General features: G+C 44.7%; 1 long non-coding RNA gene across 1 annotated transcript; it reads right to left on the bottom strand.

Annotated features, from left to right (window-relative positions):
• Positions 1–15,958: 15,958 nt before the first annotated feature.
• Positions 15,959–23,540, bottom strand: LOC136568529 (uncharacterized). Its single transcript, XR_010785236.1, has 2 exons — positions 23,427–23,540; positions 15,959–18,333 (listed from the first exon to the last, which is right to left on the bottom strand). It is a non-coding gene; the product is annotated as an uncharacterized lncRNA (long non-coding RNA).
• Between the last annotated feature and the right edge of the window lie 1,488 nt (positions 23,541–25,028).

Below are 25,028 nucleotides of genomic sequence, written 5' to 3'. Positions count from 1 at the left end.
TAGCCAGTCAGGGAGAGCCTTGGAGGAGCCCTGACTTGAGAGAACAGCATGCAGAAGAAAGAGTCCATGCTGTGAAGATCTGCAGCCATGAGAATACACCGGAGAGGTATGGACTTTAGAAATCTAATAATAACAATATGGGACTCTAGAGAAATAATAGAAGAACGACAGGGAGTTGTAGAGAAATTATGATAAATTGTTATTATAAACAACCTGCAGGTGATGTTTTCCTACTCTGTTTTCCTGTTTTTCTCAAAGACTGTTTATAAAAAAAATGTTTTTGTTAATTAGCCAATCAGGTGAAATATATTGAAACAGTCTATAAAAAGAGAGAGTTTTTCGTATTAAAGCTACTGCTGTGCAAACCAGCCTTCTGGCAGGTCTGTGTCGTTTCTTACTGTCAGAGGGTGATGCTTGAACCCCCAGTCGTGTCTTCTGTTCATGCTGGATATTATGTTCTGTGCCTTCAAGACTGGCTCTGAAGAGCAAAGTTTTGTTTTGTTTTGTTATCAGCCAGCTCATTCCCCCAGCGGTTGGCGGGACACAGAGACGGGGGCAGTCCATAGGGCAGCTTTTGCTTTTTGCTTTGCTTTTGCTTTGCTCTTGCTTTTGCTTCTGCTCATTAGTTAGTTTAGCTAGACAGTCTGAATTTTTCCTGGACTGTTTTTCTTTCCCTTTCTTGGAACCACTCGAACCTGCTCTGGACTGGGACCTGGGAAACACCAAGAGTTTGCACTTTGTGGCCTCCAGCAGCCATTCCCAGTGCGGAGGGACCGATAACAGAGCCACCACTCCCAGGAGAGACTTTCTGAATTTGTCATCTTTTTCAGAGCAGTGAAAGAGTATTGTCATCCGGTATTGTTCATTTTTTGAGCTGGGGGGTTCGGGGTGCTTTTTCTGTTAAATAAACAGGTTCTTTCCACTTCTCTCTGAGGAATCCTTCCCAAACTGGTTGGGGGAGGGGCAGTGTGGGTTTGCTTTCTGGAGGGGCCCCCTTTGGAGGTTTTCACCCAAATTTGCCCTAAACCAGGACACTTACACAATAGCAACAGTCATAGTGGGTGACTCCCTTCTGAGGGGAACAGAGTGGCCCATATGTTGACCGGACCCATCCCACAGGGAGGTCTGCTGCCTCCCTGGGGTTCAGGTATGGGATATTACTGAGAGACAATCATTATTGGCGACTCCAGATGAGACACTCTGCCTGATCTCCCCTGAATCTGAGGGGTTTTTGGATCTTCACACCAGCACTGGGACTTTCCTGGAGAAGACCACAGACCCTTGTATCAGTCTGGGACACAGGTACGTCCCCATTTGATAATAGGCATTCTTTTGGGAATCCTGCCTGTATAAGATGTGTCGATCTTCCAGCACAGTGGGTGGGTTGATATTCCAGAATTTGGTGTTTGACTTGGGTTTATCAATTGATATTTGTTTTGTATTTGTATCTGTATTGTAACATTTTGCATCTACTATTCGGAGATGGGTAGTAGACAATCTAAAGGGGACGTTCTGAAAAAATTCCCACTTGGTTGCATTATGCAACATTGCAGAAAGATTTGCAGTCCCCCTGGGGGAACATCTACCAGGGAAAATTTGATTAAGTATCAATGATGGCCATTATACAAACTAGACTCTGGAGAAAAATGGCAACAAAATGCAACCTTGAACTATAATACATTGTTACAGTTAATGTTGTTTTTAAGACAGGAACTAAAGTAGGATGAGGTTATGTATGCTGATATGTTTTTCACTTTGTGGAATCATCTGAAATGGCACAAAGACTGTGGCTTGAATCCAGCCCCCTCAAACATTTTTGTGCTGGCTCTTGGAAAGGAGAATCAAGGAAAATATTTAAAATGTTCTTCTATATGCAGCATAGGACAAATTTGTTCTAAACATCTCCCTGATAAGGAGTATGATTTAGATCTTCTGGTCAGTCCTAACTTCAGGTTGGATGGAGGAACAGACACTCAGGCTGCCAAGACTCATGAGGGAACTGGCACATAAAGAGGCAGATTTAGGACATCTAGAATAGAAGATAGAGAGGATAGGGAGGCTGTATCAAGGAACAGAGTAGAAGATAGAGGAGGTAGAGAGGATATATTGAGGAGCAGAGGGTTTTAGTCCTATTACAGGGAGAATTAGAGCTAAACACAGAGATGTGATAGTAGCTCCTCTGTCAGGGGGTAGGTATGGATGGTCCAATCACAGTAAAAGTGCTGTTTTCAGTAACAGACCTTAATAATTTGAAGTTGATTGTTGTGGTGTGTATTTTTGATTGGAATTCGGTCTTAATAGTCAGTTTTATAAACCCCCTACCTATTTTGTATTGTTATGGCATATTTTATTACCAATGGATTGTTCCTTCCCCCTGTGTAGTTGGTTTTGCCGTAGTTGTCCATCTCCCCAAAGACCTGTCCTTTTGTTCCCAGTTCCTCCTCCCATTGAATGTCAATCCCTTCCCATGCCTGCCCCTTTCTCTAGAAACTTCCCTCTCAATTTTGTATCCTTCGAGGCCCCATTGGTTTGTTTAAGTTGTTCTCCTCCCCTGTAATCCCCTATTGGTTTAAACATTGCATCCCCCACCTTGTGTTCCACCCCCAGTTTCTCCCAACTGGTTAAAGATTGTATCCTCCCCTGGGACCTCCCCTGTATATAAGTTGATGTATGCCTTTGTTCAGTGTCTTTCTCTCCCTGATCCTCCTGGGAATAAACACCTTTGGAAAACATACAGAAGACCTCTCCCCGTTCCTTGTTCCTACCCTCGAGGCAGTCCACCCACTCCCACCAATGGTGTTGGGAGCTAGTCGGGCTGAAGAAATCCAGCACTGCAGCACCTGATGGCTGGCACCTACCCTCTAATATTAAAAAAACAAACAAACAAAAAAAACAGAAAAAAAAGTTGCAATTATGGAAGGAATTTCCAAAGAATGGTGCCCTCAGGGAAAGGAAGGAGATAAGGGTGGGGACAACCTACCTCAAACTCCCCCGAGAGACTTGGTCTTAATAAGTGTGCATATTGTAAAAAAGATGGGCATTGGAAAAGGGATTGTCCACAGTTGCAACATAAAAGCCCCTGTCTCGTGGCCCTCTCTCAGCTAAGATGGGGAATCAGGAGGTAAATGACAAGGTAGAATTTTTAGTAGATACCGGAGCTAGTTACTCTGTGGTAAATACAGTAAGAGGAAACTTGAGTAATGATTCTATAACAATCATTGACTCAACAGGGGATTGCAAAACTTGGCCATTTTTCAAGCCCGTTGATTTTAAATTAGGAAAACAATGGATGAATTGCCAGTTTTTGTATCCACCCAACTCACCAAAGTCTCTTATTGGGAGAGATTTACTGGAAAAACTAAATGCTGAAAATAAATTTTAAAATGGCAAAATACAGATTATTATTCCAGAATCTAATTATGTGAAAGCCTCTATTTTTGCACTACAGTCTTTGAAATCAGACATGATCCATCTGCCAGCATCACTTGAGGATGCAGTGATTCCAATAGTCTGGGCTGGAGAGGTGCCTGGGCGATAAAAAAGAGCAGAGCCTGTAAGAATTAAATTGAAACCTGGAGTGGGACCAGTAAGGCAAAAGCAATACACTTTGAAAATACAAAGTCATAAGGAGTTGTAGTGGTTTTGGTTTGCTAATATGAGATTTCCCGGCTAATGCACCAATTACTGTGGTGGGTTTCAGTGCTGGCTGAACACCAGTGCACTCACTAGACTATACTTACTCATTTCTTGCTGTGAGATAACATTAGGAGAAAGGCGAAGTAGGCTCAAAACTTTAAAAAAGTATAAAGAAAAGTTTATTAATAGTAACAAAAAAAAAGAATAAGAAGAATCAGAATAAAACTTTTAGAACACTTCTCCTCCCCCCTACAACCTTTTCTTTCTCACTAACAATGTACAGAAACAATTCAGTCAGTTTATTACTTCTAGAACTGTCTTCCTTCAGTTCACTTAGGGAGAGAAGTGTGTCTTGTCAATTTATGGAGACTTCTTCACAAGAAAGTAGTTCTCTCGTAGCTTTTAATTTTTCACAAATAGCAACTGCCTGGAAAATCTGCAATCATGAAATCCCTCCCATTTTCACAGCTTTTCCCACAGCTGTGTTTATGGGCCATGTCAATTTATGGGGTATTGTTTTTAAGATGAGCATTTCAAGAGCAAAGGTTCTCTTTATCTATCTTTGAAATTATCTTCATCTGTAGGAACAGAGGTCTTCTTCTTCTCTCCCTGGGGTCACAGGGTTTTCATTACTCTTCTCTCTTTCTCTGTTCAAATTTCTCATGGGATCACAGCTACTTTAACATTTATTTACTTTAGCATGGAGGCCTTTGCTCAATATCTAAAAATTGAACACTTTCATCTCCCCATCCCTTTATGTGTTACAGGGAAAAAGAGTCTGATGTATCAATTAGATTCTTCTCCATAGCTTTACAAGAGAATTTCAGCTTAAGGCATCTCCTCATCCCTCCCATCAGAGACTTGACTTTCTCTTCACTGACTTTAGTGTCTTCATGTTGTTTCTCTATGTGTTCTCACTCCATCCTTTTCTCTCACTAGATAGAGGATTAAAGGTCTGCAAACAGTTAATATCTCGCCTGGGGCCTGCAGATGGTCACGTGACCCCATCCGGGCTCGGTAGTATGTGGCTGGAGCTGTGGCTGGGCGGAGGGGGGGGGGGGGTGCAGCTTGGAGCCAGAACTCAGCAGCCAGCACGCTGGGGGCTGATGGCTTCTCGTCCCCCTGCTCGGTGGTTGCGGGCGAACCCCAATGGCGGCAGAATCTTGGCTGAGCTCGCCCAGCCCCGGCTGCTCTTGGGGCTCAGTGGACCCAGCTCAGCCTGGGCTGGCGGCAGGGGCAGGGTTTAGTAGTGGTAAGAGGTTAGCCTCGGCCCCGCGGCCTCCCCTCTCCCTGCCTGGCAGCTAATGGGGCCCAGCAGGCTCCCTGGGAAGGGGCCCAGCCCGTGGCAGGGGCTGCCCAGCCTGGCTCGGCTGAGATGGGGGCCGGGCCAGCCATGTTACCTCTTTGCCAACCAGAAGGAAAAGAGACCCTCCCGGGCTTTTTCCTCTTTAACATGTATGTTCACAGAGGCATATCAACTTTCTCAGTGGTTTAACAGATTGTCAATTCTCAAAGCTAATTACTGCTTGTTTTTTTGTCAGACACGGAGGAAACTGCTAACAGCTTCTCTTAAAACATCACTTCTGTGGTGCAAAACCAGAACAGGGGTTATTACTATTATTGTGGAAAAAACTATAAAACCCACCTATTAAAGGAATGCGAATCCAAATTTAATACTCCTGTTTTGCCAGTTAGAAAAGCAAATGGAAAGGACTACCAGCTGGTACAGGACCTTAGAGCCATAAAAAAGATAATAGAAGATATATACCCAGTAGTAGCAAATCCTTATACCTTGCTAACAACCTTAATTGAAAAATTAAAATGGTTTACAGAATTAGATTTGAAAGATGCTTTTTTCTGTATCCTTTTGAATACTGAAAGTCAAGAGCACGTTGCTTTTGAATGGGAAAATCTAAATACAGGGAGAAGAACCCAACTGATTTGGACAATTCCACTGCAGGGTTTTAAAAATAGCCCCACCATATTCAGAAATCAATTGGCAAAAGAACTGGAGGGATGGAAAAATCTGAACCCTATTGGAGTCTTGTTACAGTGTGTAGATGACATTCTGATAGCCACTGAAACTAAACAGCAATGTTGGGATCAGACTGTGGCATTGTTGAATTTTCTGTGACTAAGTTGATATAGGATATCCAAAGACAAAGCACAAATAGTCCAAACCACAGTAACCTACTTGGGATTTGAAATCCTCCAAGGACGAAGGAGGCTGTAACAGGAACGAAAAGAAGCATTTTGCCAACTCCCACAGCCACGAATGGTAAGAGAGTTGTGTGCATTTTTCAGGATGGTTGAATGGTGTTACCTGTGCATCAGCAATGATGGGCTGCTGGTAAAGCCACTGTATGAGCTCTTGAAGATGGCTCAGAAGGACTTTATAGTCTAGACTGATGATTCACAGGCTGCCTTTTTACAACTCAAGCGAGCCTTTATGTGAGCCCCTCCTTTGGGGGTGCCAGACCCCATGCACCCGTTTGAACTATTTACCTATGAAAGACAAAACATAGCACTGGGAGTGCTGTCACCATTCCTTGGGGACCAGAGGAGGGCTGTGGCCTACTTTTCAAAGCAACTAGATAATGTCAGCCAGGGCTGGCCTAGGTGTCTGAGGGCAGTAGCAGCTACTGTTCTCTTGATCCAGGAAGCTCAAAACGTGACTTTAGGACAAAGCATTGATGTTTATCTGCTACATATGGTGCAGCCAGTACTCGAGCAAAAAGGGGGCCACTGGCTATCTCCTAGACAGATGCTAAAATATCAGGTAGTCTTGCTGGAGCAAGACAATGTGACACTCAAAACAACTTCTGTCATTAACCCTGCTATGTTCTTATCTGCCCAACAAGTAGAAGGAACCCCAGCACATGTTTGCTTACAGACTATAGAAGAAATGTATTGCAGCAGACCTGACTTAGGAGACAGCCCCTTGGAAAGACCTGATTGGGAATTGTTTACCAATGGGAGCAGCTTTGTCCAAAATGGAAAGGGACTCTGGATACACAGTGACTACATACCATGAGGTAATCAAATTGGGGGCACTCCCCTCTGATGTTTTGGCCTAGAAAGCAGAACTAATTGCCCTCACTTGAGCTTTGGAATTGAGTAAAGGAAAACAAGTTAACATTTGGACTAATTCAAAATATGCCTTTGGAGTGGTACATGCACGTGGGGCCACCTGGAAAGAAAGAGGCCTTTTTGACATCTTGTCTCAGTTTAGAAACAAATTTTAGCAGAAAACACCCTGGAATTAGTGTTTCCTCCAAAGAGAAAGGGCTTCAAGAACTCCCTTTTCTTCTGCCAATGAGAGAAATGGATACCAGGGGGTGAAAGTGAAAAAAAATACAGTTTATTAACAAAAAAAAAATAAGGACACCGACAAGGCACAGAAAAAGAAAGAAAAAATTTGAATAAATGCTAGATATTGAAATTGTGGAACCTTACATACACACACCCCCCTCCAAAACCCAATAATAGCCTTCTCTTGGCTGCACTTTCCCCTTTGGTGCAGTTACGGTTGCACTCAGCAGGGGCACTGGTGGCTCCCCAGCTGGGCAGGGCACTGGTGGCTCCCCAGCCAGGCAGGGCAGGTGCAATGATTCACCTGTGGCTGCAGGGGTACTGTGGCACGATTCCAGCCATCTCTCTCTCACATGGACAATGGCAGATGCAGCCAGCAGAAAGGGATGGAGAAGAGGCTTCCTTTACAAGTGCCCAGGGGCAGCCAATCCCAACACTCCTTCTAGATAGCAAAAGGAGCTGTAGCAGGAACCTCAGGAGAAGCAAGCTGGAACATCAGGACCTCCCGGCAGGCAGAGGGTGAAAAGCTACAGTATAGCACAAACCCAGATGAATGGCAGAGGTACAGTGGAGGTTGGGCAGCAGCAGCCCAGCTCCCAAACATAGTAGGGGAAAGGCTCCCCAGGATTTCTCACTGGCGCTGGCTGGTCCTTTGGGACTGGGCTGTGAGGGGGAGGAGTGGGGCGGAAAAAAGAGGATGTTTCCAGGTCCCAGCAGGGCACGCACTGGCTCTGGGCTTCCTGACAGCAAAGCAGCAAAAGAAGTTAAGCCAGCAAGCTCAGTCACAATGCCAAAGCTAAAGAAACCAAAAAAGAAGCAGGAAAAACCCGCAGAAACCCTGCCCCCAACTCCCTCCAGAAACCCTGGCTTGGCTCCCATTCATCACAATAGTCCCAGAGCCAGGGAGGATGGGGGGTGGAATGGGGATAGCAGCCACGCCAGGAACATTATAAAGTAAAAATGTACCACATGAACATGGTAAATCAAGGAGATGGGCATACAAATGTGTAATGTTTAGAGTATGACTACACTATACAGTATATGCAGAGATAGAAAAAATGTCTAAGTGGTGTTAGGTGCCAAAAGGAGCCCACTTTTCCCAGCTGTAGCACCAAGAAACAGGATCTGTCAGCTCAGAAAATGCTACATTAATGCAGCTATATTGCTTGTGAAATTCTGCCTCGTTCAGTGCCATGTATTACACAAATACAACTGTACCTATAGATGGATTTTGAGCAGTAGGAAGATAAATTCCATTGGAGCTTAGTATTTCCTCATGGACAGGTGACTCTGAAGGTCTAGACCTAGCCAATAAACACTACACAGACTCATTTGGGTGTAACTAATCAGTATAAATTTAGGCCTTAGGAGACACTGGAGACTTCTGGTATTATTTTAAATGAAGCTTTTCTTTTGGGAATGTTAAGTAAATATTGTAATAAACCTAAAACGTTTTAAACTTACCTTAAAACAGTGAAAATTTTCAATCTCTCCACTGTTTTCAAAAGCTGAGCAATGCCTGCTCTGTCATAAACTATGTATACAGACTGGATTTCCTGCTGGAAATTACAGCAGTGGTAAAATGGTAGAGCTTATCATGACAGACCAGAAAAGAAGATAGGAAAATGGAAAAGTGTATCTAAAAACTGTTTTGAATTATTGCTTTAGTTTTCAAATTTCAAAAACAGTTTTCATAGTCAAGTAGATTTGAGTAACAGTTTTTCCCTACACAGCCTGAAAAGGCATTTCTGTAGGAATCTAAAAGTACATAAAATTCCTTGAGCAGCTACCAGTCCACTAAAACACTCATACATAATCAAAACCAAAAGGCAATAACAGAAATGGTGATACAGACATATAGGTTGCAATATCTTCATATTAGATTCCTTGGTTTCCAGTTTTGTTAGATGATTTGAGGTGTCCTCTAGCTCTTGTCAAAGGTTGGAGTTCTCCATCTGTTGTGGTGTGTTTTATGTTTGTTCAGTTTCCCCCCATTGTTCTCTCAGAAGGTCCTGCCCTGTTACCAGTTTGTGTCAATCCCCAAACCCCTCCCCAGTTGTCTTGGTTACTAAATGTATCTTTCTTCTTCCCCACCCCTGGCTGCCTGCCTGTCACTCGACACCCCTGCCTCTTTTTCTAGAAAGTTCGGGCCAGGGTGTCGGGTGATTGGGTTAGGGGCCAGGGTCCCCCCCACAACTGTGTTTGATTGGTTCTCCGATTATGCCAATCCTTAATGTAGCCTTCTCTGATTTGCTATCTTTCACCCCTCCCACCCTCTTTAAAACCCGAGGCTTTCCCTGCCTCGGGGCTCTCAGCTTCTTCCTCTAAACCCTCCGCATCCCCTACCAATAAAACCTCCTACCCCGAAGAGACTGAGAGTCGCCTCTTCCTTTCGTCCTGTGACCTTGGAGAATCACAGCGGCCAACGTCCGCAAGGCTTGACATCGCCTTGGGCACAAGGCCCTGACTTCGTGTTGGGGAAGTGCCTTACTGGCTGGAGGTTGGCTGGACACTCATCTAGCCTGGGTTTTTTGCTTTTTATTCGGCCACCGCTCCATCCATCTTTAATGCCTCAACTTGTGTTAACAACTGGTCATACGAGGTGTGGGAATGGTGCCAACACCTGGCATCCTAACCAAGATTAGAACAAGAGAATGTTAACCATAAAAACTCTGGTAATTCGTGTGTTTGCTGAGAATGATGTGAAAAAATTACTTTGGTGGAAGACCACTGTATGAGTGTGTGACTTACTGTGATTGAAAACAATCACATGCATGGAATGCTTGAGACATGTTTTGTGTGTTACAAAATTAGCAGAGGCACTCTGGACCAATCAGAAGGCAGTTATTCATCTGTAACAAAATTAAAATAAAAGAGAGCTCACATAGGAAAGAGATAAGAAAAAGAGAAAAACAAGACCTGCAAAGCTCAAAACTATAACACTGCATCAGTGTGTTTTTTCCCATTGCTGCCATTTTGATGGTGACATTTTTATTTTTTATATTTAGATTTTTTCATTATCTTTAGATTTTTCTTTGCATTTGATTTCATCACCATCATTGAAGCTGCAGCCATCCTGGGCTACCATTAGCACTACAAAAATAAGAGAAGATGCTAGATTTAAACATTTTAGAAAAAACCTCACAACATACTTAAACATAAAATTACATCTCAGTCTTTCCCATTTGTCACTCAACTTACTAAACAGTCCATTCAAAACCATTTAACCAAAGCATTAATGCCTAGAACTGACATCAATTCAATGGGGTTTTTTCAGTAGGCTTTTATTCAATACATGATTCAGCAAATGAAAGAAGATCATAACAATTGCTTTAGATATTAGAAGCCAGAATATACAAGGGGGATTAATACCATTATACAAAAGTATCCTTACTTCAATTATAACAGTAAGAAAATAAAGATATGATAGATAATATTTAATAAATTTTGTGTCATCAACAAGAACTGTAAGCCATATCTTTTCACACTGACTGCCCACATATTTTACAAAGTGAAATATAGACATGGATGCTCAGCATTCTTTGGAAAAACACTCACTAATGAAACTGTGTAAAAGGAGAACAGTAAATACTGAGGAATTTGAACAGAACAGAAGCATCAAATGTGACAGTAATCAAGTCTTTTTCCAAAAATTTCAAGGCATAAAGACTAAAATAAATATGCTTATGTCTAACACAAGAAGTGGAAATACTGGACAGTTAAAAAACAAATGAAAAGCCATTCTTAATATCAAGGCAGCATATTTTATCAATACAAAGAATAGGAAACATAGAGTACATAAATAACAAAACAGAATGTTTTAGTGATTGTGATATTAAGTTATATATGCATTTTAAGCAATCCTTATTTTAGGTAAAATTGTCACACACTCCTAAAACATTACCACAATTATTCAGCCATTACAAAAAGCCAAGACACACACACACACACACACTAGCTTAAATGATAAAATTCAAATTGTTTCCCAGTTTCCAAATCCAAAGTCCAAAGCCATTCTTGCTAACAAACAAAATAATTAAAGCCTGTGTAACAGGATTTGAAGCTGTTTACATTTGAAGCTATTGATTTCTTCTTTGAAAATAAGTCATTCAGCAGAGTATCAGGAAACATGGCACTTCTTAAATGTTAAAGTCATTGGTATTGGACAGCAGTAGAGAAAACAGCTGTGTGAGGTGGTGTCGCCTGAATCGAGAAAGAAAAAACACTTTCTAGACAATATTAATATAGATAATATAAAAATATAAAAAGCAAGTTGCAAGTCTTTAATGGAAGCTTCCAGGTACCCCCATGGGGTTATGGGCATAGCCAGTGTCAGATTTCTACAATTTTTTTAAGTTTAACAAATTAGCATATATAACAAGTATTGTCCAATTAGAGGAGCAGTTGGTTAGGTAATTTCCCCCGGGTTCTGCCCCATTGGACTTGTTCCAGGGGCTTCTTTGCCCCATTTCTTGTTATGTCTTCTAAGTTCTAGTTGAAAACCAAATGTCCTTGTCAGGGTTCTTCTTCTTAAGAGTAAGACTAAACAGAATTCCAAGTATGTGTTCGAAGGGTTAGCTTATTATTCTAAAATCTAAGAGAAAGGGTAGGAAAAAGCCCAGGAGCTATATAACCATGTATTAACAGTCTACAAAGCTACAAATATATGAAAAATGTATAAAAAGCTAAAATCTTTAGGCATCGGTGTGACCAGGTCTGATCATCCTGGTAGAAGAGCTAAGAGAGGAAGTGAGGTTAAGCAGCATCAGGGACTCTGAGAAGGTTGACTGGTGGAGCCACTCTTTACGACCCCTGACACAAATGCACCAGCTGGCTGCACCACAAGAATCGAAGGATCCCCTACCTTCTGTCCACTAGGCAGAAGGAGGGGACCTAAGAGACAAAGGAAAATAGAAACAGATTTCTGCTCATGGCAGCAGGTGAATCCCTTCCTCTCCTGCCAGTCCTGCCTTCTTCTGTCCTGTCAGTTTGTCCCAGTTTAGGGCAAAGTTGGGAGAAAACCTCCAAAAGGGGGCCCCTCCAGAAAGCAAACCCACACGGCCCCTCCCCCCAACCGGGTCAGGAAGGATTCCTTGGAGACAAGTGGAAAGAACCTGTTTATTTAACAGGCACAGCACCCCCCACCACTCTTTCACCTCTCTGAAAAAAGATGACAAATTCAGAAAGTCTTTCTTGGGGGTGATCGCTCTGTCATCAGTCCATCTGGCGCTGGGGTAGCTGCTGCAACCACAAGGTGCAAACTCTCGGTGTTTCCCAGGTCCCAGTCCAGAGCAGGTTCGAGTAGGTCCAAAAAAAGGGAAAGGAGAAACAGTCCAGGAAAAATTCAGACTGCTTAGCTAAACTAACTAATGAGCAGAAGCAAAAAGCAAGAGCAAAGCGAAAAGCTAAGCAAAAAGCAAAAGCAGCACTAGTACTGCCCTGTCTGTGTCCTGCCAGCCGTGGGGGAGTGGCTGATAGCAAAACCAAAACAAAGCATTCACTCTTCAGAACCAGTCTTGAAGGCACAGAACATAATATCCAGCATAAACAGAACACACAAATGGGGATACAAGCATCATAATGTCACCCTAGGACACAGTTGCAGGAAATTATTTGTGTAGAAATGGTAAAATTATAGAGACAAAAAAAGGAAAATAATACACACAAATACCTGTCTAAGAGCCTGGTGTTACTGGCAGAATTTGTGGTTTTTTGGTGACAGGTGTAATGGTTTTGGTTTGCCAATTTGAGATTTCCCAGCCAATGCACCAATGAGTGTGGTGGGTTCAGTGCTGGCCAATCACCAGTGTGTGAAAAATGACCAGATAATATTGGCTTTCGCATTTATGTATTAGCTTATGCATGTTGTTAGTGATTATAAGTATTTACAAATAGCATCAATTATAACTCTTTTAATATAATATAATCTATCAGCTTAAGTATGCACTGTGTTGTCCATAGAAATAGTAGTGTAATGAATATAATATCTATGTATCACTTACCGAAATAATAGTGTGATTAATGTATTGTGTTATAGACCTTAGCAAAACATAAGATAAAAAAAGGCTTTTATGTAACTAAAAACAGTGTAAGGCCATCCACAGACCAACCTGTCCAAGTGATAAGATAACCATGACACAAACCAGAGCACTGGAGGACAATTAGAGAACACCATGTTAAATTTAAGGAGGACATACTGAATCCTCATCAGAGGATGTGAAACAGCAGGATGGAGACACAAGAAGAAATAAAATATATGGACCTGACATACAGGATGTCATGCAGATAAGCTGGAATGTGAAGAAGTCAGACAAAGGAGTGCCCAAAACATCAGAAAGTTCACAAGAATGTTTGAATAATGCATGAAACACATGAATGTGCATGTCTCTCAGCAATGTAACAGTATAAAGTTAACATTGTGTCACGGTTTGATGCTGGCGCAATGCCAGTGCCCCCATGAAAATATATTCTCCCTGGTGTCTACTGTGAGGTGTGACCAGAAATAGAGCAAAGCAGGCTCCAAATTAGGAATAAAGGGAAAAAAAACCCCTTTAATAACCTACAACTATATGTAAAAAGAAACACACACAGAACTCAGAAGGAAAACCTTCCAAAACCATTCCTCCTCCCTCCACCAAATTTCCAATACATCACAATAGGACAAACCCTTAGATTCTCAATTCAGTTACCACCCCTCAAATAACCAACTCTCAGTCCATCACCACCCTTCAGATAATGAATTCTCAGTTCATCAAGAAGAGAGGAGTCCCTCTTGTACCATAGGCTTCCCCAGTAAACACAGTTGAAACCTCTTGTGTTTCCATGTCACACGTGGCACCGCCCGGAGAACATTTGCCATTGTGAAATCTTCCTTCCATGTCCAGTGCTCTCACCACTGCACATGGACCAGAGCTGCTTCTAGGGTTCCCCTTTTAAGGATGCTTTGCCCAGTTCCAGAAAAAGCAATCTCTCACTTTTAAGATACCTGTCCCCCCCAAATTCACCCCCTGGGGCCGAGGGGTCTTGAGAACAGAGATCTTCTTCACTGAAGATCAAGGGCACCAACCACCCTCCTTACCCGACGTCTCTGTTCATGCCACTCCTTCACATAACGTCACTGCACTCTCTTGGCTCCAAGCCATTGCCTTCCCCTAAATGCAGTCTCTGTGTCACAGGAAAAATGGTTTTGTCCATGGCTATACAAGAAAAGTCCAGCCAAAGGCCACTCCATCATCTCCTCCCACCTAGGAGTCTTCTCAACTTCTTCGGACATCTTTCCCTTGCACAAACTTGCATCACACTGGCCCATTTCCTCCTATTTCATCTCTATCTCTCTTCTCATTCAGCTCCAGGAGGATCAGCATTTGTAAGGTTTCCATCATCCAAGAAAATGGTTAAAATCTCGGGCTCTGCCTGCCCAGAACTCTCCCAAGACTGCCGGGCACCTCCTCTCCGCCCCCTCCCTTCTCCTTCTTGGCTGGCCGTGCTGTCTGCACATGATATCAAATTTCAAGGTGGCACAGGCACACACACTGTCTCTCTCCCTCTCTCTCTCCTGGGAGGGGCTTCCCGATGCCTCTCAGTGCTCCTCCACCCTTCCATCCTGCAGGGTCCTTCACCTCCCTTCCCTGTCCAAGGCCCTGGCCTACCTCACCCGGCCACATGGCTTCCCCTCCCCCTGCCCAGCCCGCAGCTTGGCAGGGGAGGTCTGACCTCTTTCACAGACCGGAACCAAGAGAAAGTTTTCCTGGGAGTTCTCTGCTTTTAACCCCCTGTGTTCTCAGAGGCATATCCATGTCCTCAGTGGCCACACTAGGTGCCAATATTCAAATCTGAACACCTGTTGGTTTGACCACAGCATCCCAAAAAATTCACTTCCTTTTCAAACCAGGACACATTGTCTGTATACACTGGCTTGTTCTTTGGCTGTTGGCCAGGAGCACCCCAGTGCTGGAAATATTGTCCTTTTTTATCCTATTATTATTAAAGTTTTAAAAATTCTAAGCAGTGAATTCTGTTTCTCACAAGTGCATTCACAAGGATGAACTCACCCATTTCCTGCTGTGAGGTAGGGCAAGGAGAAAGGCAAAGCAGGCTCAAAACTTTAAAAGGGTATAAGAAAAATTTATTAACAGTAACTAAAAGAAAGAGTAATAGGAATCAGAACAAAACTTTCAGGACACTTCTCCTCCCCCTACAACCTTTTCTTTCCCAATGACAATGTAAAGAAACAAAACCTAAAATTTCAGTTTACCATCTCTAGAATAGTCTTTCTTCAGTTCACTTAGGGAGAGAAGCCCATCTTGTTAGTGTTATGGAGACTTTTACACAAGAAAATAGTTCTTTCATGGCTCTCAATTTGTCACAAATAGCAGCCACCCTGGGAAATCTGCAATTGTGAAATCCTTCCCCTTTCCCACAAGCTTTTCCCACAGCTGTGTTTATGGGCTATATCAACTTATGGGGTACAGTTTTAAAGGTGAACTGTTCAAAGGCAAAAGTTCTCATTATCTATTTCTTGAATCATCTTCTTCCTGGGGGCACAGGATCTTCATCACTCTTTTCTCCTTCTCTGTTCAAACTTCTCATAGCATCACAGCTACTTTAACATCTGCTTACTTAGCATGGAGGACTTTGATTGATATCTATAATTTGAACACTTTCATGTCCCCATACCTTTATGACTTATAGGGAAAAAGAGTCCTTCTCCATATCTTTACAAGAGGATTTCATCCTAAAACTAAAGGCATCTCCTCATCCCTCCCATCTGGGACTTGACTTCTTCACTGACCTTGATGTCTTCATGTTGCTCCTCTACAGGCTTGCATCTTGTTGTTTTATCTCACTCAAGGGAGGATTGAAGCACTGACAGAGTTAACATCCAGCCCGGGGCCTACCTGAGCCCGGCTGGGCCCAGTAGCTGGTGGCTGGGGCTGTGGCCGGGGCGGGGGCTGATGGCTTCCCCTCTCCCCTGCTGTCGGGAACGGCGGGAGAAATGCGACACACCATATGCGATGAATAGCAAATCCCGAAGTTTATTGAAACCCCACACATATTTATATTGGTGTTAATGAAGCTTATACATATTGCAAAAGCTGAGCTCATTATTGGTTAAAGCACACTTAGATCAACCACACCTACTTCTATCTTCTAACAATTATTTTGCTTCTATGTTTGCATTCTTCTAACTTTTCTACCTAAGATAACTACATTTTCTGGCAAGCGATTTTCTCCCCCGTCTTCCCGTTTCAGAGAAGGTCACTGTGACCTTTGTCAGTGATTGGACACTGGTTGCTCAGTTCCCAGCTTGTTTCCCCTATCCTTATCCATTGGTATCACATCGAAATGTCCTTTCTCAGCTAACCAATTATCCAAAAAGCTCTCTACATCTCCCCTGTTTTTCTGTTGAACAAGCATGGTTTGATTAAATGCGGTAGTTATCATCTTTCGCACCATATTCTGTAAGCATATACAAAAACAAGGCAAGACTAATACTAACAACAAAGCTACAATAGCTACTACAATGCTAATCTTAACAATAGAACGTAACCATGATCCTAAGTTTAAAGATTTGAGCCATCCATCAATACCAAGGCCTGATTCCACCTGTAAGTTCCCAGTTAACCTCCGTAACTCAGAGAGCTGTGAGTGTACAGATTGTGCATGATCAGAGAGATTCATGCAACACATGCCCTCAAATTCATCACAGCCATGGCCTTGTGCAAGTAAGAGAAAATCAATTGCAGCTCTATTTTGAAGTGTCGCATGGCGAATAGAATCTACATCAAGCAAAAGACTAGAAATCGCTAAAGAAGTTGCATTTGTTTGTTTAGCAAGCCAACACCCTAACCTATTTAAAATAGCATGAGCACGTGCTGCTGATACCCCTGGGGTTAAGAAAGATGCTGCAACTATGGCCGCTGGGGACCAAAACTTTACATCGTCCCGGCAGTCTGCTGCAAATGCATGAGCCATTCGTCTGCCTCTACGATGGCGGCGGCTCATGTTTAGTATCATGGACATGTTGGGTGTAAGTAGAGACAGCCGTCCAAGTGTACATGGTCCCCCATGCAGCATTGATGGGATACCGGCCCAAGCACGGTCTCCACATATTAGGAAATATCCTGCTGGCAATTGAATAGGGTCATTTGATGAGACTGACACTCTCTTTGTTGTATAACTGCACCAGGCCGATGCATTCCGGTAGACAGCTATGCTGGAAGTTACAACATTAGAATGGTTCTTGACTGACAGCAGGCTTCTATGGTTAAAATGAATGCATGCATCTGCCATCACTGACCCTAACAACTCTAACTCTTGGGGCTCCTGTGGTGCTAGAGGAAAGCGGGAAATCCACTGATCCCAATTGTCCACACTCATCCTAGCATTGCTGACCTTACAAGTTGGCACATGTAAAGGGCACGGCCAGGGATCTGCTGGTAATCCAACCAAACAGGTTGTGAATGGATTGCCAGGAGAAGATAGTGACAGGCAAATAGTCTCCTGTTTAGTCAAGTTTGCCAGGGTGACCCATATGTTAGTTTTGGGCTGCAGTGGGGCCCATGCCTGATGGTCTACACTGTCCCCAAAAGAAGCAAAAATTGATAAAGCAACAACATAAAGTTTCCATCCCTCCTTGATTTTCTCAGGCACCCTTTTGGGCCACTCGGCCATCATGCCTGTCACAAACTCTTAAGAACGTCTCTTTCTCCTTAGCTTCAGCCCCTTTAAGCTTTTCAGACAATCCTCCCACACTTGGTTGGGATCCTGACCCACCAAAATAGGACCTATCACGTTCGCCTGTGCCAGAGGAATATTTCTAGCACACTTAGTCTGCAAAATACAGGACTGAGATATCCCCAGAATACGTCTGACTAAATGTTGTATTTCCCACCTAAACCACGCGAGGATCTTCTGTTCTGGGGACTCATACAATTGTAACCCTTGGAAACCAGGCAGTCCTGTGAACGATGTAAGATCTCTGTGCCAAGAATGAAACCGCCAATAGAAGCCACATCTTTCACACCACAACTCAGGTAATCGAGTTTGGTGTACCCACTTAGTCTCCTGACAACCTCCACAAAAAAGCAGTACCCATGCAGTACAACGTCTATCTTGACACTTAATACAAGCTAAATTCCTAGGCCCCTCAAATTCCAACTCAGAAATCATCGAATACAAGCTTAATATGTTATCAAGAGATTTGCACCGATCAACTGCTCGATCGATGGCAGCATCACACTGTCCTTTCAGTTTGAGAAGTATCGGTCGAAGGATGATCAGTAGCTTCGTCTCCACCCGCTGACGATCCCCTTCGCTCAGCCGGTCGAGATGTTCCATCAAACACAGCTGCTCGGGTCCACTTAGCAGGTACCCACAAAGGTCCTGTAGGAGTAGAAACACAAAGATATCCGCGGCCCCAGTATAACACCTTAGCAGGACCTTGCCATTGTCCTCTCTTGGGATCCCTGTATCTCACCCATACATCTTTCTTTACACCATCTGTTTCATGTACATAGTGACGAATCACAGCAGGAACCTTATTTTCCCCAAAGACACACAGGTGGTTCAAGACAAACAAGCACTTTAACAATCTCTCTTGTGGCTCTCTGGTATCCCTATATTTACTCAGATATCTTTTCAAGGTACCATTTGCTCTCTCAACAATCGCTTGTCCTGTAGGAGAATTGGGGAGGCCTGTTATGTGTTCTATCCCCCACATTTGCAGAAACTGCTTTATTCTTTTGCTACAGTAAGCAGGCCCATTATCTGTCTTGATGCGCTGTGGCACTCCCATTACTGCAAAACAACTGCTGAGATGTCTCTCTACCTGCCCTGCTTTTTCACCAGTCTGTGCTGTGGCCCATATAAAATGACTGTAAGTGTCTATGGTAACATGTACATACTTCAACTTCCCAAACTCTGCCACATGTGTGACATCCATTTGCCAGGTCTCATTTGTGCTCAGCCCTCTCGGGTTAACTCCCAGACCTAAGCCACAGCCTCCATTATGATGACTGCATATAGGACAGGCTTTGACTATTGCCCGAGCCTCCTCCATAGATATCTGAAATTCTCTATGGAGGCCTTTTGCATTCTGGTGGAACATAGAGTGTGCCTCCCTGGCTATGGCTTGTTTGGGAATCGGAGTTGTTTGTGTGATTGAGACTAATTTATCTGCTCGCATGTTACCTTCTCCCAGACCAATATTCCATTTATGACTTCTGATATGGATAACACAAAAAGAATGCTTTCTTAGCTTAATTGCTCTCTGTAGTTGCATAAACAGCTCATGTAACCTCTTGTTCTGAACCTCTTTTATAGAGGCATCCTCTATTCGCTCACACACTCCTGCAACATACAAAGAATCTGTTACAATGTTAAGAGGTCCAGAGAAATGCATCATGGCCCATACAACAGCCAATAGCTCCATCGTTTGTAAAGTGTCCACCTCAGTAGCTCGGAGTATGTGATGATGCCATTGTCCCTTTTCTCGCCAGGTCACTGCAGCAGTTTTGGATTTTCTTCCTGCATCAGTGTAGGCAGTTATAGCATCCGATAAGGGCTTCAGTGATCTTTTTGGGCATTGAATCCAACCCCATTGTCCTACCCAATTCAATGGTACATTGGGAATATCATCAGTGGCAGTCACGCTACCGGCTCCCAACAGGGCCTCTTGTAACTCCATACTGTTTGCCAGATACCATGTCAATGTATCCTTTTTCATTGGTATCTGTATCTGATCAGGTTCCTTTCCCATAATCTGTATTGTCCGTTCACGGCCCTTTCTGAGCAGATCAGCTAAACTTTCAATTTTCTGAAGAAGAGTTTTATGTTGTTGAAGTGGAGGAGATATCCATTCCAAGGCCCATGTCTCCCCCGCTTTTCTGTTATGCTGAGTAAGTGCACCCAGCAAAAATTTTGGTCCACACCAAACTGTCAACTGTATAGGAAGATCGAGATCACGTCTCCGAACACTGCCTTGTGTAACACAGTCCAATATCTGCTGCAGTGTCTCAACCTGCTCAGGGGTTATACGAACAGGCTGTGCCGGATCAGTCCCCTTCAGTAAAGGTCGAAGCTCATCCAAGAGGTCATTAGGGATACCAACAATGGGGCGTAGCCACTGTAGGTCCCCCAGTAATTTCTGAACATCATGCAATGTATGTAATTTAATGTTTAATTGCAATTTCTGAGGGGTAACAATTTGATCAGTAAGTGTCCACCCCAAATATTTCCACGGTGCAGATAACTGAATTTTCTCAGAAGCTACAGTCAGTCCATGGAGCTTCAAAGCATCATGTATTGCCTGAATTTGTTGACGTGCAAAAGGTTCCGGTTGTGCAAATAAAATGTCATCCATATAATGGTAAATGATTGTGCCAGGCCAGGCATGTCGCAAGGGTTGTAAAGCTGCATCGACATAAAATTGACACAAGGTGGCGCTGTTCCGCATGCCCTGGGGAAGAGATACCCATTCAAATCTCTTGTCCGGCTCTGCCCTGTTTAAAGACGGCAGAGTGAACGCAAACCTCCGAGTATCTCGAGGATGCAGAGCAATAGTAAAGAAGCAGTCCTTCAGATCAATAATCAAAAGTGGCCAGTCCCTTGGTAGCATAGCCGGGTTAGGTAAACCAGGTTGTAGGGCTCCCATTGGCTCCATCTGTTCATTCACAGCTCGCAAATCATGTATTAAGCGATACTTTCCCGACTTCTTTTTAATCACAAAGACGGGCGTGTTCCATGGACTTGTTGACAGCTGTAAATGTCCTTGTTTATATTGTTCGTATACCAGCATGTGAACCTGCTCAAGACTTTCCCTTTTTAAAGGCCACTGCTTAACCCATACCGGAACATCCGTGGTCCAGGTTAATGGGATTGGGAAAGTCCATGCAATGGCCCTTAGCCTAAAGGGTGTTCATTTGTCAAGACTACACCCATCTGAGCCAGAATGTCCCGACCGATAAGGCACTGCACAGTAGGAGGCAAAGGTACAACTGACAAAACACCCCGTACAGTTTTATCCTCAACAGTCACAGATAGCATGGGTGTCTTCCTTGCAAGTGTCAGGCCTCCAACTCCGGTTACTGGCATCGTGGTTGACTGCAATGGCCAATTGTGGGGCCAAAAATCCGGACTCACAATGCTGGAGTCTGCGCCAGTATCTAACAGTCCTTCCAAGGTTTGCCTTTCGCCCTGATAGTCCAAAATCACAGTGCTCTTTGGCCGTTCATTTAAGTTCATTGTCAAAAAGGCAAGGCCCCCCGTGGATCCGAATCCATGCTCTCCTCTGGACTGTGCCTGACGAGGGGGTACAGTTTTAGCCAACTGTTGCAAAGGAATTAATTGAGCTATCCTTTGTCCCTTTTCGATCCGCATCGGTGGAAAAAGAGTATGCACCATAATAGAAATCTCTCCTGTGTAATCAGCATCTATCACTCCAGATAAAACAAATAATCCCATCATCGTAGCCGAGGAACGCCATAAAGCAGAGCTCCCATAGGTAATCCATCAATAATGAGTGGTCCTTTTACCCCAGTTGGAACCTTTTCCGGGCGAGTAGTCATCAAAGTCACGGTTGCTGCTGCTTCGAGGTCTAGTCCAAGGCTCCTGGCAGTTGCGGGCTGGAGGCAGGTTGAGCCGAAGTTGTGACCGCTGCTATTTGTGTCTGGGCGCGGCAGCTGGCGGGCGCGCTGGCTCTGCCGTTTCCCGAGCGGCGTCTGCAGACTCCGGTGTTGTGGGTGTCCAGGCGGCAATCTTTACACCAAACACTGACGGCGGGACAGTCCCGCCGCGCATGTCCCAGTCCTCCACATTGGTAGCATTTGAATCGGCTAGTCGATGGAACTCGCGGAGCATTGATTGCTGCTGCCTGGAGCGGGGCGAGGGCCGCCAGTACTTGGTTTTGGGAAGACTCTGCCTGCTTCTGTAACCCGACCCCTAGCTCTTTAATAGCATCTACTAACATTGCCTGTGATCCCAGCGGGACATTAGCTAATCGTTCTAAAGCTTCCTCTATAGACCAATTAGCTCCCAGGGTATTTATAACATTCTTGGTAAGCTGATTGCCGTTTTGAAGAGCGCATTGTTTAAGCATGGACCCTTTCATGAACTCAGGGACTCCTGCTCGTTCAATAGCGCTGGCTACCCTGTCTATAAAAGCTCCGAATGACTCTTCCGTACCTTGCTTCATCCCCATGTAAGAAGGAATTCCTCCCGGATCCTTAATTCTATCGATAGCTAAACGTGCTAACCGCATAGCCTCCCTGCACTTTTCGGGCCCAATTAATGCTTGTGCCTCCGTTCTAAGAAACGGCCCGAACCCCATTAACTCCTCCAGGGTCACCCCGTATAACGGGTCCCCTGGTTGCCGTACCACTGCGACACATTGCCTACAAATCGCATGCCAATGGGCATTAAACAAAAGCTGTTGGTGTTGAGTAAAAATGAGCCGTATTACCGTCCTGCAATCTGCCGGCAGCAAAACCTGAGTGCCCCAGATGTAATCCAGCATTTGTTTTGTAGGTTCACTAGTTACTCCAAATTGACTAACCGTGGATCGTAACTGCGATAACAGTTTCCAATCCAGGGCAGTTATTGTGGCTTGAAATCCTCCCCCTGCCACGGGAGAATAAACCACCGGGCAAGCCATTTCCATAGCAGCCGATCTTGCCTCCTCATCCCCCGTGTCCATAAATTCTTTAGCTACCGCTGCCCATGCCTCCCTTCGCTGCTGAGCAACGGCCCTTGCAAGGTCACTGTCTGACCCGGGGACGAGCGAACCATTAAGCGGAGGAGGTGTAGGGCTTGACACCGGGACAGGCGGCGCGGACGGCACGGCCGGAGGACACGCAGGCGGGGGGCTGCTGCCCGAAGCAGGAACTGGTAGCGGCGGGGAGCCGTTGTCTGGAGCGGGGGCTGGGGTTGGCGGGGAGCCGCCGCTTATTGCAGATGCCGGTGCCAGCGGCAGACCGCCATATGGGGCAGGAACCGAAATCGGTGAGGGGGTGCTACTTAAAACAGGCGCCGAAGCTGGCGGGGCCGTGCTGCTTAGAGCAGGCGCCGATGGGGGTGGGGAACTGCCGTTTAAAGTAGAAGGCGATGCCGGCGGCAGATTTACAGTGGGTGTAACAGGAGGCAGCGGGGAACCAAACCAGTCCCCATAACTCCTGTTCCTTTCATGAGCTGCGCTGGCCTGCCGGGCAGCTCTTTCCTCTGCCTGGTATTTTAGCAATTCATCATGAACGACACGCCATAACTTCCCCCACTTTCTCGTGGTCTTATCATCATCTATGACTGCCTGCCACAGCTTATCCCCAAATATACGCCACTCCGACAATTCATGCACCGTGTGCGGATTACGAAAAAGCCCCTGTGCACACCCATAAGCTAACAACCCAGGAAGCTCTTTCTGTAAATCTATACCCTTAACCTGATGCCCTCGTAGAAAATCAGTAAATAAATCATATGCTGCTTGCCTTTCCTTATCCATGTTAAACGATAACAGCGTGCTTCTTGCAGCTCTTTTCAGGCTTCCGGCAGCACGTATCAGCCGGGCCCCCCTGTGGAGTCGCCTGGGGCCGGCACCTTCCCTTTTTCAGCGGTGCTTATTGCCGTCCTCAGCTGCGATAGGACCTGACTTCGCTCACGCCGCCGACCGTGGCTATTCCCGCAGAAAGACGTCCGGGGTCACCATTTGTCGTGAACAGCGGGAGAAATGCGACACACCATATGCGATGAATAGCAAATCCTGAAGTTTATTGAAACCCCACACATATTTATATTGGTGTTAATGAAGCTTATACATATTGCAAAAGCTGAGCTCATTATTGGTTAAAGCACACTTAGATCAACCACACCTACTTCTATCTTCTAACAATTATTTTGCTTCTATGTTTGCATTCTTCTAACTTTTCTACCTAAGATAACTACATTTTCTGGCAAGCGATTTTCTCCCCCGTCTTCCCGTTTCAGAGAAGGTCACTGTGACCTTTGTCAGTGATTGGACACTGGTTGCTCAGTTCCCAGCTTGTTTCCCCTATCCTTATCCATTGGTATCACATCGAAATGTCCTTTCTCAGCTAACCAATTATCCAAAAAGCTTTCTACACCCTGCCAGGTGGTTGCGGGCGAATCTCAATGGTGGTAATGGTGGTAGAATCTTGGCTGAGGCGGCCCAGCCTGGGGCTGCTCCAGGGGGCCAGTGGACTCAGCTTGGTCCCAGGCTGGGGGGGCGCAGGGCTTAGCAAACAACAAGATGTTAGCAGTCACAGCCATCGGCTCTGCAGCCTCCCCTCCCCTGCCCAGCAGCTGATGGTGGGGGGGGCAGCAGGCGCCCTGGGGGAAGGAGCCCAGCCCCCTGGCAAAGGGCCACCCAGCCCCCGTTACCTCTTTGCCTACCGGAAACGTGAGTTCCTGGGATTTTCCATGTTTTACATGGGTGTTCACAGAGGTGTATCAGCTTTTCTCTTTGCATCACTTCCGTGAGTGCTTCCTATGCAAAACCACTACAACAGGTCAGTTTACTTGACATTGTGCCTGCTGGCAACAGATGGGGTCCACCCATCTCAAAGGGGGAAAAGGATCTTTGCTCAGGAGTTAACAGGGCTCATTGAGAGCTTTGAACTGTATTGGAAGGAGATAAAACCAGGAACACTATAGATAAGACATGGGGCAGCACACCACTGTTTGAGGGATAGTATACTATTGAGGTCCTTTGGTCTGCCCTATCAGTAGAGGTAGGGGATGAAGATCCATGCGGCAGCAAGGATAAGTGTTCTTGACATGTTAGAAACCATGGAAGTGTCTGCAAACAGTAACAGAGGAATTAAAACTTCTTCCTCCAAAAAGGCGGTGGGATTGACAGTCCAACTGAATCGCATCTATACCAATGCACACAGCATGAGCAAAACCAGGAGGACCTGGAAGCCATTGTGCTGCAGGAAAACTATGACAATGTCAGAAATGTGGAGGTATGATGGGATGACTCCCATTGATGCCTCAAAGACCTGGAAATAAAACAACACATTTTCAAGATAATATTAGTATAGGAGGTTATTTAAAGGCAGGTCTTTATAGGA

Source organism: Molothrus aeneus, chromosome W (genome assembly GCF_037042795.1).
Source record: "Molothrus aeneus isolate 106 chromosome W, BPBGC_Maene_1.0, whole genome shotgun sequence".
In the NCBI taxonomy this organism is placed as follows: domain Eukaryota; kingdom Metazoa; phylum Chordata; class Aves; order Passeriformes; family Icteridae; genus Molothrus; species Molothrus aeneus.
Note: the sequence above shows the minus strand (reverse complement) of the source record. Positions and strands in the feature narration are given on the sequence as shown.